Here is a 13,969-nt window from a genome sequence, read left to right on the forward strand (position 1 = left end):
ATATCTTTTAGCCATGTGAGATTTTTAAATCTTTGTAGGCTTCTAAGATCATCGTATTATCGCATGAATCAATAAGATTTTACAGATATAACGATTAAGTTTTTAACATATATATATTATAATTAATTAAATTAAATCAATTAAATAAATTTAATTTCTTTATCGTGTGAGATTTTGGAATCTTCGTAGATATTTTGGATAATCATATTACCGTATAAACTACTAAGGCTTGTAGTATGATAATTAAGTTTCTTTAAAATATATATATACACACTTAAATGTATTATTAACACATAAAAATAATAATAAATTAAATTAATAAATTTTTTTATGTGAGATTTTGAAATCTTCACAGATATTTAGAACAACTACATTACCGTATAAACTAATAAGGTTCTGCAGGTATAGCAGTTAAAATTCTCAATCATAAAACATAAAAAAATAATTTTAAACTCTTTTCTTTCTTTACTCCAAAAATTCAAAAATTGAGAAAATAATTAAAATTAATTACTCTTTGCAATTTAAAATACACATATCAAAATTTCAGAAAACATTTTATTTTGCAAAATGGTAAATTATTTTTAATTAATTTCTCTTCAAAAAATATTTTCACTAATAATTTTTAAGTCTGAACTACGTGGACTTTGATTCCCATCACAGGGTACGTAGGCTTCAGAGTCAGATTCTGAGTCAAGTCCTCCCTCGTAAATAAATAAACATTTCTCACTTAATTCGTATCATTTTTTATATCAAACATATGAATATAAAAGGGATAATTAAAATAATTTTAAAACCATATTAATATAGCACAATAAACTTCAGGTAACCGTTCTTGACGAACGAGTGTTGTGTTGTGTTCTGAACCTAATCTCTGATTTCACAGATCATCCTTAGCCTCCTTTAAATGGTTTCTTGAGATTTGCCTCAAAATCTCGGTGGCGACTCCTCATTTCATTTGGTTCTCGCCACGAAGGCCGAGACCTCCGCTCACGCGCTGTCCGCGTCGCATTTTTCTAGGTGCGACAGCATACAAGAAAAATGAGTAGAGAGGGAAGGAGGAAATGAGTGGTATACATTAGCAAAAAAATGAGAATTGGTGGGAGATGTTATCGATCAACCTTCGTAGAAATTAACTTAAGAATATTTTGTCTATGTCAGCAAAAAATGGTTAACTTTTACTTAGTTATCAGTTAAATGGTTAAAGGAATTTGATAGATTAGTTACTTTTGCACCAATTTCAGTGATGTTATGGGTATTTTTTTACTTTTTCTCACTTTAGACTATTGAAAGCTCTTGGTCGATAATTTTGTGAGTGTTTTTGCCCCTTTTCTACTCCACGTCAGTAAAGGCTGACATGTGGCAAGTATAGTTAGCATTTAACACTGGAAACCAATGGCATTCTGGCAAAGGTAACAGTTTGGTCACTTTTGCACTATGTCTGGTAACATTATGGTTATTTTTTCTTTTTTTCTCACTTTAGGTTACTAGATGCTACTAGCCAACCACTTGGTGGGTATTTTTGCACTTTAACCCTTAAAAATAAATGAATTTTCTTCCTCACTTTGTTATCAAGTCTTTTTTTTTTGTGTGGTTATGGTGTAAAATCTCTGAGTTAGACAAGTAAAGTTATCCTTACTAATGCCCCTTAAGTTCCAAACATCATAATAATTACCAAATTTGTCAAATTCCACAAATAGAATCCAAGGTTTTCAATATTTTTAAAACATCCCAAAGGATCCTTACAAATGAAAAATCATAGTTTGATTAATATGCGGAAGCATGAGATCTTAAAAAGAATCAAGGCATTTGCTTAAAAATTAAAAACAGTAGGTTAGTGCAAAAAAAGAGGCATGCGCCACGACTCAAGCACAATGCACCATGGTGCATGTATGATTTTGACAGTGGATTTTGCTGTCATTTGACAGCAACTGGGCAAACTTCCAACCTTCCCTATTTCTTTGTCCAACATCTGATCTAGGTGTTTATAGAGAGCTTTCTTCTAGCTCTAGCTGATGACTTTAGTTTCGTAAACAAATTATCTCTCAATCAAAAGTTGGACACTCATTTCAAAATTCTCTCTTTTTCACATTTACACATGATTTGATTACCTAAAACTCCTACTACAAGCCAAAGCAACAAATTCTACCTAGACCACACTTAATGGATCAAAATAGACTTGTGCAATACATCACATCACTACAATACTTATGGAATACATTTTCATTGCTCAAGCTTAGAGCTTGTAATTCGGGCCAAGCCTGATGGGCTAGCTGAACCCGCCCGAAAAAAGTTAGGGCGAGGCTGAGAAAAAATGTTATTTTTATATAGCCCGAATAGGCTCGAGAAAATTCAGGCCAAGCTCGATCGGGTTTGGGCTTGGCCTGAATACCCGAATAAAATTTTTTATTTTACAAAATATATAAAATATGATAAATATTAATTAATTCTTTAAGTTTTAGGTTATTTTATACTAAAATATCATATATTTGAATCCTATACATTATTTAAGTATCAAAAAAATATATTTGAAAATAAAATAATTAATTTTAAAGTAACAAATTAATTAAAAATGATTTTAAAAATAAAATTTAGGTATTCGATCAAGCTCTTAATCTCAAAAATAGAAGGGGAGCTCTAATCTCACATTACAATAATTAATCATCATCAATCAAGTATCTTACACAATCCTTACTTACACTAGTATTTTGGCTCTGTTAAAGGTCTCACTATCAATGCATTATATACTCTAGAGCCTAAAATATACTATACAGTCTATCAAAACACATAGTGTAAATAAGTCACAACATGAATTCTCCCTAGTTGGCAATATCATGTAAGAATATACATATTAATATTCAAAAAGAAAAGGAGGCCTACAAATAGTATAGTAATCTTGTGCCTTAGACTGCTTTCCTCTATCTTATCCTTTTGAGCTAATTTTTGTAATCTTGAAGATAGTGGGGCGAGTACAACCACTTAGTAACTAAAGTCTATCTAACTTATACAATGCATGTTTATCAATTTAAATACAAGTAGCAAGGATATTATTTTCAATTCATTTAGCATGATCAAGAAACACTAAATCACAATTCTCATTCACATTAGCATGTATTCATAAGATAATGACTTATTAACTCATTTTCACATGGATATAAAACTAATCACATAATATTTATCACTAGGGTCACAATATAGACAATCGTGTGCTCTTTTATTTTCAAATGCATGATCAAACCTTGTAACCTCTCCCCATACTAGACTAGGTCTTGATACTAATCTGGTATAAGAAGAGGTTAAATTGGTCACCACACTTAAACTACCAAATTGTACACAAGAAAACTTGTTTGAAAAGCTTGGGACCTTAGACTTTAATTTTTAAAATCATCAAAATCCTTACGTATCAAGAAATGCACAGTGGAACACACATGTATGCATTCATTACTACCAATTCAACTTTGAAATCAAAGATACTAAGTCAAAAGTTGGGCCGTGTGCTGTAATGTGCAACACATGCGTCGTGTAAGTTCTCCCTTATTTAACCATATTTAACTCCATAATTAAGGTAATCAATAGATTAACCCTCAAAGGATTACTAAAGTTGTAAAATTACATAAAAGAAAAAAATTCTCAAATCATTTACAATGGGATCCCAAAATTCAAATTTTAATCTCAAGTAAATATTTAAATTGCTCAAATTAGAGTTTGAAAATAGTGTGGAAGCTTAAAAATCACATGGGACCCAAAGCAATGAGTTTCAAAACTTAAAATAGTATTTTGTGCAGAAATTGCAACTTGCATCGTGGCTTAGGACATATGCACCATGACTCACTTATCTTTGTGCCATAAACCATGGTAAGAGGTGCCATGCGCTGCGACGCATTGCACGAATTTGACAGATATTAATTATCAAAATGACAGTACAGGGAGTGAACTTTCGACGTGTACTAAATCTTCGTCTGACATTTGATTGAGGTGATTTTGGTGTCTACACAAAGCTTTCTCTTAGCTCTAGCCAATGGTATAGGTTTCACACTCAAATTTATTTTTTTATAAAAAGTTGGACACCAAAACCCCTTTTACCACTTTTCACATAAAACATACAACTTTGGTGTCCCAACTCAACCACAAGTGCTAAAAGCCTACATCAACTCTCTAACCACACTTAATGGACTCTAGCAGACTCGTGCAACACATCATACACAACCAAAAACACATATTTCTCAAATGCACCACTCAACCCCAATTTTTACAAAATGCAAGGGGAAGGAAAATGATGCATAAAACTATTATTTTCATTTCAAATCTTTCAAAATATACATGTTTCTACTTGCATAAGTATTTTGGCCCTATCCTAAGGTTTACAGCAAAAATTACTAACCTAGGGCACAAAATACACAAGTTGTACACTAGGCTAATGTAAGTTGTACAAACCAATGACACGTGATCCTTATTGGCAATTATAAGACATCAATACACAAAAATAGAGTAAAGAGGTATGGAAGTAGGATTTCACCATAATCCAATGCCTCAAAATGCTTTCCTTGAATTGGATTCAATGAGCTAGGCCTTGAAAATATTGAAAATTGAGGGGTGAGTACAATCACCCAATAACTAAATTTAACCTAATCTATATAGTTGGATATCAATTGTAAATAGATGCAAATAGGCAAGAATACACAAATACAACATATGTGATAGACTTGGCCACGATTCACAATACTAACAATCATGTGACTAGGCCCAAGGCACATATTTATATCCACAAAATGTCAATGCACAATCCTAGGGTCATAATAATATCAACTATGTACCTTTAACACTTATCGAACCACAATACTAATAACTTTGTGGTTGAATCTAAATGCATGATTAAATGCTAACCTTATATCCTCTTGTTAACTCCGAAATGAAACCAATGGCTGTTACGTGGCTATGTCTTTCACAGACTAACCCAACCTTTCATTTGTGAGGAGCTATCATGCTAGGGTTAACTTACTCACTTATGTAATCCTGTTTTCTCTAATACTAACAACCATAGGATGTTGTACCCCTAATTTAGCCTCCTTATAAACTAGTGGAGACTAGTTAGGTTCGAGTCCTTCATAGAATAAGTGGGGCAGTCCAGAATCAATCAAGGGACATGGGCTACCTCTTGATTCCAACAGTCGGTGACACTACTGTCGAATAGCACCAAAATTAATAAAAACTAGATTTTGCAGTAAAACGCAACCTAGGTTGTCTCCCTAAGAGTCAATGAAGTAACTATTTGAATTATGATTATGAAAAGGTAAATAATGGGGGTTTTTTTTGTATGATGAGATTAAAAATAAATTAGAAATAAATAAATAGAGAAAATTCAATTAAGAAAATTACCAAGAACAAGCAGCGCAATCAATCACAACCCAATCACCTAAATTTAATCTTCGTCATCCACAAAATAAATTAATTTTATTCAACTTTATTATTCTAGTTTTATTATATATTTCTCAAATTATCATTCAAGAATTAAACAAGAAATTAAGTTATAGATTAATTGAAATCTCCCTTAACCCACAACCTAACAACTGTTCTATGTTAGCCATACCAGAAACAAAGCATGGATAATCACCCAAGCTAGGCCAAATTACTCTTAAGTTACTATATCAATCGATTATAGTAAGTAAAACCTCAGATAAAATTTATAACCCAAAAATTATGCAGTAAAGCTACTCTAATCAACAATAACATTAAAGCATAACATTTAGAGGTAAGAAGAAGAAGAGCAAATTGAAATAAAATTAGAATAAAATCTTTTCTGAATATTAAAGACTCTAATTAAAATTTAGGATCATGGTTTATGATTGATCACACTAAAAAAAATTAGCTATCCATAGAATTAAAAATCAAACAATATGAGATGAGAAATTGACAAGCCATGCTGGAGGAATTTAAGAAAAAGTGAACCGCGCTGCTATCCTGTGTTTTTTTTTGTTCTCCTCCTTCTCTTAATTCATAGTGCTGCGCGGCGTTCCTTCTTCTCGTAAAAGTCATGATTTATATATATACCTCCATTTGCGTCTCCTGTGCGGCAGCTAATGCAAAATTACTAATAATTTAATAAAATAATAAAATTACTCTAAAGAACCCTAATTGAAAACTACACTACAAACCCAAAATAAATATAAACAAAGTTTTAAATATTTAATTCTTGATTTGATCTCCAAGCCTACCCATATTCTTCTTATCCAATATATTCTCTATCAATATCTTCCAAATTGAATTTAAAAGATCTGCACAAATCAAATAGAATTAAATAGCACCTGTGCAAAAATATTAAAGATAATATTTGTATTTTAAAATTAAAGATTTAGTTAGTAAAAATTCCAAAACTAAATATTGGCTAATAAAATCAAATAATATTTAATTAAACTCAATTAGCCTCAAATAAATATTTAAAAGTCTAAATTAAAAGGATAAAAATATATAAAATTACTATTTATCAATTCCCCCACACTTAGACTTTTGCACTCCTGGGAAAAACTTAAATATTAAAATTTAAGAAAAGAAATGTGGAAGCATAAAAGTATAAGAAACAATTATAGCTCTCCAACATTTTAACACTCTAATCATGGCAATTTCATTTGATAAGAATAAATTAAGCAATAGCCCCTCACAAAGGTCAAGTGTTTAACTCTCAACTCTAAATATATATAGGTAAGTGTTTCACTCAAGTTTCCCTATCAAAACCTCACTACCATAGGCTTGTTTATCATCTAGGTCTTCACTATTTATGTCATATGCAATGCAAGAATCAATAGGACTTTAGTTTAGGTTGTAATGAGCTTTAGGTAAAGGTATGGTATAAAAATAGGAAAATGACGGCTAATAAACTTTAGGATAATGAAAAGCATATTTGAAACGAAATATATAGAATGAAAGAAACAAAATAAATTGATTTGGGTTTATTTTTCTCTCTTTGTTTTGTTTTCCTTTCCTTTGCTTCATGCACCTTTTTATTTATTTATTTTTGTTGCGTTCTGACTTTTATGCTCTTTCTTTTCTTTTCTTTTCTTTTCTTCCTTTCTTCCTTGTTTTTTTTTCTCTCTTGTTTTTTTTTCAAAATAACCCAAATCTCTCTCTTCAAGCATATTCTTTCATTCCAATAAATATTATAATACACTTTTCATCACCTAAAGTGGGGTGAGAAGAATGAAAGGAAAATATTTTTATAGGTTATGTTTTCAATTGGCTAAGATTTTAAAGAAAAGGTTTAGGCTCAAAGGGGCTAACAAGGGATAAATTGCATGGGATGGCTATTTGGTTAAGTAGGCTAAAAAAAGAATGCCTAAATCATCTTCATGCAAAGCATATACAATTATAGTCTCAACTAAGAATCAAGACAAGTTCTAGAGTGAGAGTAGTGATAGGAGAATACACACAAGAAGAGGATAATATTAGGCCCAAATTCTCACAAGCTAAAGACGATCACATTAATTCAATGAAACCAAATTCATTGCCACTTAACTTAAATTTCAAATATAAGATCAATTATTTATCATGCTCAAATGCATCCAAACTAAAATTGTCTTAAATTTGCAACTTCGCATAAATTATTTTTTTTATTTTTTATGTTGAAAACAAGAACACAAAAATAACAAAAATGAAAACAAGAAAAAAAAATAGAAAACAGTAAAAAACCTCCCCCCACACTTAAAATCTACAATGTCCTCAATGTAGAACATAGTTTGAAAGATGTATAGGAAAATGTAAATTAAAAGTGAAGAGAAATGATACAACCTGATCGATTAAGTATTATCTTGGAGGGAAGACTCCTCCACAATGTGTGTCTCAAATCCATCATAAAAATGCTTTAACCGATGCCCGTTAACTTTAAACTTTGCTCCAGTAGATTCTGCCATAATCTCTACTCCACCATAAGAAAACACTTTAGTAACTATAAAAGGACCTTCCCATCTAGAACGAAGTTTTCCTGGCATAAGTTTCAATTTGGCATTATAGAGCAACACTTTTTGTCCCACCTTGAACTCTTTTCTAACTATCAGCTTATCATGCATTAACTTAGTCTTTTCCTTGTAGATTCTTGAATTTTTATATGCTTCCAAGCGAAATTCTTCAAGCTCTTGCAATTGATATTTTCTTTGGGCTCCTGCTTTAGTTAAATCCATGTTGCACTGCTTTACTGCCCAATAAGCTTTATGCTCAATCTCCACAGGTAAGTGACAAGCTTTCCCAAAAACAAGCCGATAAGGAGACATTCCGATTGGAGTCTTGTAGGCAGTTTTGTATGCCCACAATGCATCATCAAGTCTTTTATTCCAGTCTTTCCTATTAGGTTGCACTGTTTTCTCAAGAATCTGCTTTATCTCTCCATTAGAGACTTCAGCTTGCCCATTAGTTTAGGGGTGATAAGGGGTAGCCATCTTATGCACGACCCCATACTTACCCAATATACTCTGCATGCTCCGATTATGAAAATGGGTCTCTTGGTCACTGATAATGGCCTTTGGAATACCAAACCTGCAAAAGATATGTGACCTAACAAAATTAACAACAGCAACAGAGTCATCAGTTTTGGTGGCTTTAGCTTCCACCCACTTAAAACATAATCCACAGCTAGTAAAATGTAAGCAAATCCAAATGAAACAGGAAAAGGTCCCATGAAATCAATACCCCATACATCAAATATTTCATAGAAAAGTAAAGGTTGTTAAGGCATCTCATTTCTATGGGAGATATTTCCTGTATGCTGACATCTAGCACAATGCTTACAAAATGTATATGCATCACGAAATAGAGTAGGCCAGTACAATCCAGAATCAAGAACCTTTCTAGCAGTGTGTTGTGGACCAAAGTGTCCTCCACAAGCAAGTGTGTGACAAAAATGCAATATGGATTCAAACTCAATGTCAGGAATACATCTCCTAATAATCTGGTCACTACATATGCGCCAAAGGTATGGATCATCCCAAATGTAATATCTAGCTTCCCTCTTAAACTTATCTAATTGATGTTTCTTTAAATGCACAGGCAATGCAGAGGCAACTAAGTAATTAACTAAGTCAGCATACCAAGGAGTAATATCATGCATAGCATATAAGCATTCATCAGGAAAATTATCATCAATAGGAATAGAAGGAACCATAGGAGATTCAATGCGACTCAAATGGTCTGCGACAGAATTCTCAGCTCCACTCTTATCCTTTATCTCTAAGTTAAACTCCTGTAGCAAGAGCATCCATTTGACTAATCGTGGCTTTGCATTTGGCTTCCTTAAGAGATACTTTAATGCTGCATGATCAGAAAACACAACAACTTTTGCATTCAAAAGATATGATCTAAACTTATCTAATGCAAAAACAATAGCTAAAAGCTCCTTTTCAGTGGTAGTATAGTTGGCTTGGGCTGCATCTAAAGTTCTGGAAGCATAAGCTATGACATGTGATTTCTTATAAACTTTTTGTGAAAGCACTGCGCCAAGAGCATAATTAGAAGCATCACATAATAATTCAAAAGGTAAATCCCAATTTGGCGGTTGAATGATTGGTGGAGTGGTCAATCTCTTCTTTAACTCATCAAATGCTTGCTCATAAGCTTTATAAAATTTAAAATCCATATCTTTCTGCAGCAATCTTGAGAGTGGTAAGGCTATCTTGCTAAAATCCTGTATAAACCTCCGGTAAAATCCTGCATGTCTAAAGAAAGAACGGACCTCTCTAACACTAGTAGATAAGGTAAAGAAGTAATCACATCTACCTTAGCCTTATCAACTTCTATCCCCCTCTCAGAAACAACATGACCCAATACAATACCTTGTCTAACCATGAAATGACACTTTTCAAAGTTTAATACAAGATTTTTCTCAATACATCGCTCAAGTACTTTATCTAAATTTACTAGACACTCATTAAATGAATCTCCATATACAGTAAAATCATCCATAAAAACCTCTATGCAATAGTCTAGCAAATCTGTAAAAATACTCATCATGCATCTCTGGAATGTGGCTGGGGCATTGCATAATCCAAATGGCATCCTCCTATAAGCAAATGTGCCAAACATACATGTGAATGTTGTCTTCTCTTGGTCCTCTGGAGCTATGCAAATCTGGAAATAACCTGAAAAACTATCTAGAAAACAGTAGTGAGATTTGCCTGCTAATTTCTCTAGCATTTGATCAATAAAAGGTAAAGGGAAGTGATCCTTCCTTGTTGCATCATTTAGCTTCCTGTAGTCGATGCACATCCTCCAGCTATTTTGCACTCTCATAGGAATCAACTCGTTCTTTTCATTCTTTACAACTGTGATCCCGCTCTTCTTTGGCACTACCTGTACTGGACTCACCCACTGGCTGTCAGAAATAGGGTAAATGATACCTGCAGAAAGAAGTTTTGTTACCTCCTTTTTGACTACATCAAGGATAAGTGGGTTAAGCCTCCTTTGAGGTTGCCTACGTGGCTTTGCACCGTCTTCCATCAAGATCCTATGCATGCATATATCTGGACTGATGCCTGAAATGTTAGCTAGTGTCCATCCTATAGCTTTCTTGTGCTTTCTCAGTACCTCCAACAATTTTGCCTCTTAACTAGGATCAGAATCCCTTGCTATAATAATCGATAATTTCTTACCTTCATCTAAGAATGCATATTTTAAATGTTCTAGTAGATCTTTCAATTCAAGTATAGGTGGCTGCTGAATAGAGGGTACTAGCTTGTCAGTAGTGAGTTCAGCAACTCCACAAACCTGCATTACATCAAAAGAAGCAGCAGTATCTTGTTCTAGAATACTAGAATTATCATTATTAATGGAATTACATGACATAGAGTTTCTAGCAAAGTTTATAGTTCTTTTAGAGTCAAAAGCAATCATATCAGAGTCACTAGAAGTTTCAATGCCAATATCATGCATGGATTTGAATAACTCGACAATATCATCAGAACCAGAACAGTCAGAAGAATCTTCATAAATAATAGAGTCAGAACAATGATATTGCTATCTAAATCAACAATCTCAAGAGAACTAGAAACCATCTCATTGTAAAGCTCATCATATGTATCATCAATTAACATATCAAGCATGCTCACATTAATAACAGAATGATCCTCTATAGGATGTTTCATATCCTCTAAAAGATTAAATTGAACAACACGTCCTGCAAATTCCATGGAAAGAGTACTATCTTTAACATTAATGATAGTATTAGCTGTCTTAAGAAATGGCCTACCCAAAATTAGTGGTGGTGGCCTATGACTATCATCTTTACCCATATCCAAAATATAAAAATCAACAGGAAAGACTAAATCCTTTACCTTAACTAGAATGTCTTTAAGCATACCATTAGGATAGGCAAGTCTCCTGTCTGCTAATTGCATAATAATCCCGGCTGGCTTCATCTCACAACCCTGTAAAGAAGAAAATAGAGACTTGGGCATAACATTTATCACTGCACCAAGATCAATCAAAGCGTTAGAAAATTCTAAATTTCCTATAGTACAGGGTATAATGAAACTCCCTGGGTCTTTGCATTTTAAGGGCATAGGGGGTTGGCACTGCATTCCTCCATGAAATAAGGCTGATACACTTCTTCCTAGATTGACCTTCTCATTAGCTTTAAATCCTCTCTTGTTCATGCATAGGTCTTTTAAGAACTTTGCATATTTAGGAATTTGCTTTACTGCCTCCAAAAGGGGAATATTGACTTCAACCTTCTTGAAAACATCAAGCACTTCTTTCTCCAATTCAGCCTCCTTTAACTTCTTGCTTTGAGTGTCCCTATTTGGAAATGGAAGGATCTTCCTTGGTTCCTTTTCTTTATTAGACTCCTCAAGTGTGACTTGTGTTGCTGCAGCCGACTTATTCTTGATAGATGTTATGGAAGGCTCTGGAAGCTCTTTTCCACTTCTAAGAGTGATGGCACTAACATTACTGCAATTAGGATTTACATCTGTTTGAGACGGAAACTTTCCAGAACCTTACTCTTCAATGCATTAATGGAGGTGGACAATTGCCCAATTTGATTCTCCAATTTTTGGATTACTGTCTCAGTGCGTTGTTGAAATTCAATGTTGTTAGTTGCCATTTGCTTCATTAATTCTTCCAGACTTGGTCCATCATTTTTAGACCCTTGAATAGGAGTAGATTGCCTCATTGCTTGCATAGGCTGTGAATTTTGACCTGTAGCATTATATTGGTGTTGTTGACTTCCTCCATATTTGAAATTAGGGTGATCTCTCCACCTAGGATTATAAGTGTTAGAAAAAGGATCATATTTTTGGCCCTGTTGCATAGGTCTAGTTGGAAAAATCCCAGCACAATTCTCAACTCTGTCATCCAACTGTGGGCAATGATCAGTAGTGTGTGTGGCCAAAAAAACAGATGCCACATAGAGGCCCAACTAAAGCAGAAGATATGGTAGCTTGTTGAGGATTATAAAATTGAGGTTGTGCACACGTCTGTGAGGGATATGCCTGTGGAAAAGTTGGCACTGCTGGTGAATTCATTAATTTTTATTGTGTTAAGGCAATGTGCCGAACCATGCTAGAGAGCTCCTCCATCTTGTTCTCAAATTTAGGATCATATTATGGTGTTTGAATCTCATTCACCCCTTTAACTACTTGGTTAGCTCGTGTCCCAAATTGTTGAGAATTTTGTGCCATCTTAGAAATGAGATTCATGGCATCAGTTGGAGTAAGTTCTACTAAAGCACCACCAGCTGCGGCATCAACAAACCACCTATCTGTTGGTAAGAGACCTTCATAAAAATATTGAACCAGCTGCTGATCAGGTATTTGATGGTGAGGGCAGCTGGTACATAATTTCTTAAATCTTTCCCAATATTCATGAAATGTCTCCCCAGTCATCTGACGAATCCCACAAATATCTTTTTTTATTGCTACTGTGCGAGAGGCAGGGAAGAATTTTTCCAAGAATAACTGTGTCATTTGATCCCAAGAGGTAATGGCACCTGGTTGCAAGTAATACAACCAATCTTTTTGCCACTCCATCCAATGAAAAAGGAAAAGCCCTCAATTTGATTTGCTCTTCTAAAACTCCTTGAGGCTTCATGATGGAGCACACAATATGAAATTCCTTCAAGTGCCTATTCGGGTCCTCTCCTGCAAGACCATGAAATTTAGGTAGCAAATGTACTAAACCAGATTTCAATTCAAAACTAGCATTTGCATCTAAATTAGGATATTGAATGCACAAATTTTGATAGTGTGCATTAGGCGCAGCTAATTCTTTAATTGTCCTATTACCATTATTATTTTCATCCATATTTTCCAACTTAACTGTAGAGTCTAAGTCAGATTCAGAATCACTAATAATGCTATCAATCAATTCAGACAAAATTTCAGAAATAACACTATCCCTAATTTTATGGTGCTTTTGATTCTTACGGTTATTATGACAAGTTCTCTCAATTTCAGAATTCAAATTAATTAATTTATCTTGCAAAGATCTTGTTATGCACTAATAAACTGGAAAAACAATGAAAAACACCTAAAACAAGTAAAGAAAAAAATAATAATAAATCTTGAAAAAAATAAAAAATACTAAAAAAAATAAAACAAATAAAAATAATGAGAAAGAAAAAAAAACTAATAACCAAACTCAAAAAGTTAACACCTTTGACTCCCTGGCAACGGCGCCAAAATTTTGACCCTACTGTCGAATAGCACCAAAATTAATAAAAACTAGATTTTACAGTAAAGCGCAACCTAGGTCGTCTCCCTAAGAGTCAATGAAGTAACTATTTGAATTATGATTATGAAAAGGTAAATAATGGGGTTTTTTTTTTGTATGATGAGATTAAAAATAAATTAGAAATAAATAAATAGAGAAAATTCAACTAAGAAAATTACCAAGAACAAGCAGCGCAATCAATCACAACCCAATCACCTAAATTTAATCTTCGTCATCCACAAAATAAATTAATTTTATTCAACTTTATTATTCTAGTTTTATTATA

At 33.3% G+C, this 13,969-nt stretch overlaps 1 non-coding gene across 1 annotated transcript; it reads left to right on the forward strand.

Moving 5' to 3' along the window:
* Positions 1-12,783: 12,783 nt before the first annotated feature.
* LOC129298649 (small nucleolar RNA R71) lies at positions 12,784-12,890 on the forward strand. The gene has a single exon (XR_008590402.1). It is a non-coding gene; the product is annotated as a small nucleolar RNA R71 (small nucleolar RNA).
* Positions 12,891-13,969: the final 1,079 nt, after the last annotated feature.

This window comes from Prosopis cineraria, unplaced genomic scaffold (genome assembly GCF_029017545.1).
Source record: "Prosopis cineraria cultivar Desert tree isolate PC_DT_omini unplaced genomic scaffold, ASM2901754v1 PC875, whole genome shotgun sequence".
In the NCBI taxonomy this organism is placed as follows: domain Eukaryota; kingdom Viridiplantae; phylum Streptophyta; class Magnoliopsida; order Fabales; family Fabaceae; genus Prosopis; species Prosopis cineraria.